Genomic DNA, 2,500 nt, shown 5'->3' on the forward strand with positions numbered 1-2,500 from the left:
TAATAATAATAATAATAATAATAATAATAATAAAAATAATAATAATATTCTCCTTTGTCCTCACACTGCTAACAATACTGAGATTACCAAGCAATTCTTCTTCACCCAAAGGGTTAACCACTGCTATGGTAAACAGCTCTTTTAGGAGAAGGATCCTCCAAAATCAAACCATTCTTCTTAAGTCTTGGGTAGTGTCATAGTCTCTGTACTATGGTCTTCCACTGTCTTGGATTAGAGTTCTCTTGCTTAACGGTACACTCGGGAATACTATTCTATCTAATTTCTCTTCCTCGTGTTTTGCTAAGGTTTTTATAGTTTATATAGGAGATTTTTATCTAAATGTTGTGTGCCTACTGTTTTTAGAATATTTTGCTTTTCCTTGATTCCTTTCCACACTGTGCTATTTACCCTGTTGGGACCCCTGGGCTTATAGCATCGTGGTTTTCCAACTAGGTTGTAGCCCAGCAAGTGATAGTAATAATAGCACAAGAGTTGGAAGTACCCAGGCTTACATGGCTGAGGACTATGGAGTGTGAAGTAGGAGATGATGAATTGGGATATATTAAATTAAAAGCTCAAGATACAGACGACTGGCGGAATCTAACCAAGGCCCTTTGTGTCAATAGGCGTAAGAGGAGATGATGATAGTGTACACGTGAACCGGGAGGAGGTAACTGAGAGATGAATCAAATGCAGCTGACTATATTTGGATTGAGCATGAGTACATATAGCACCCATTCCAGTCAAGAACGGCACAAAAAAAGATAATTCAAAGACATACTGGTATAAACATGTTATCATTGTGAAGGGAGAGTGATAATGAAAAAAAAAAAACAAAAAAAAAAACAGAAATACTGATACAGTGTGTGAGCGTGTTTGATACACGTGTGGTACTTGGCTCCCTCCATTAAAAAGACATACATGCGAACTGGTGGGTCTTCTGGCAGGAAATCTGCAGGTCTTAGGCCATCAATGGAGATCCAGTCTTCTTTGCCACTCATGTTTAGGAGGAATGCTTTCAGTTCACAATGAATCATGAGGAAAGGATCCTTGTAAGGGGGCTTTAACGGTGCATAGGAAAACGTGTCTTGACAAGAGCTGAGCTCTCGGTATGTGTTCCATAGCTGGGAACTTGTAAGTGTAGGAGCAAAGAGTAAATTTTACCAAAATGTGATATAAGCCCGGTAGATTATCGGAGGAGGTTGCAGACAAAAAAAGAAAAAAGGTCTAGGATGACTAACGGGTCACCATATACCATTTCAGCTACAAGGACGTCCAGGTCGTCTTTTGAAGTGGTTATTAATCCCAAGAGGTCCCAGGGGAGATGGTTAAGCCAGTTGTAGCCTTTGTAGCAGGACATCAAAGCTGCTTTGAGGGTACAGTATAACCTTCGACAATACCATTTGCAACAGAGTTGTCGCGGTCGTCTGATGAATGGTGATAACCATAATATTCGCAAATGATTTCCACAATTAAGATGGGGAAATGGTACCCCTGTCAGAAAAAAAATATGCTCAGGGATACCAAATCTTGCCATCAACCCTTAAAATAAGGCAGAAGTACACGAGGTGGACATTGCAGTTTCAATGGGAATAGCTTCAGGCCAACGATTGGAGTAGTGGGTGACGGTAAACCGGTAATGCTGTCTTTTTGATTTGGGTAGGAGACCAACAACAATATGAATGTGGGAAAACCACTAATGAGGTTTAGGAAATGTGTCCACTCCTGACTCTGCGTGTTCATATACTATTGAGGTTTGATACGAGGTACAGATGCAGACACAATCCTCAGTCTCCTCAGTAATGCCATGTCAAATTATCTTAGTCTTCAATAACTGTGCAGTAGAGTGGCATAAGGGATGTGAAAGGCCATGTCTGTGAATGAGAGAAGGTATCCACGGTTTAGGTATACCAGTATTGACGTCACAGAGGAGGGTAGCGTTGCAGTCATCATGAGGGACATCCTCCTAATGGAGGAATGTGGAGGATGTCCTACATGCATGATCCTCTGGATCTTTTCGTTGGCCTTCTGCCAAGGTGTTGTAATCGAATCCCAATTGAATGACTGCCAATGTGTTTCTTGATAGGTCATCAACAACAGGATTATTCCTCCTAAGGACGTGATGATGGGTACAATTGTATTCAGCCTCGGCGGAGAGATACCGGTGTTGATTGGCGGACCTCGCATCAGACTGCTGAGTAAAGGCATGCACTCGAGGCAAGTGGTCCATACAAGTGACGAAAAGTGTATTTTTAAAGATGTGTCAAAATATTCGGACAGCAAAGTGCATCACCATCAATTCGCTGTCGAATGTAGAGTAGCAGCTATTGATAGGGTATTCCTAGCATTGCAGAAGGCCGCTTCTTGAAAGGGAACCCACATCAAGTGTTTTGGCTTACTCTTGAGGGAGGCGAAGAGGCAGGCATGAGTGGTAGCGATGTCTGGCTGGAAAGGGTGATAATAGTTGATTATGCTCAATAATTCTTTCAGTATTTTGAAG

General features: G+C 41.6%; 1 pseudogene; it reads right to left on the minus strand.

Annotated features, from left to right (window-relative positions):
- LOC137640760 (carboxylic ester hydrolase-like) overlaps positions 1-2,208 on the minus strand; it is a 47,777-nt pseudogene extending 45,569 nt beyond the window's left edge.
- Between the last annotated feature and the right edge of the window lie 292 nt (positions 2,209-2,500).

The sequence above is a fragment of the Palaemon carinicauda genome, chromosome 5 (assembly GCF_036898095.1).
Source record: "Palaemon carinicauda isolate YSFRI2023 chromosome 5, ASM3689809v2, whole genome shotgun sequence".
Taxonomy (NCBI): Eukaryota; Metazoa; Arthropoda; class Malacostraca; order Decapoda; family Palaemonidae; genus Palaemon; species Palaemon carinicauda.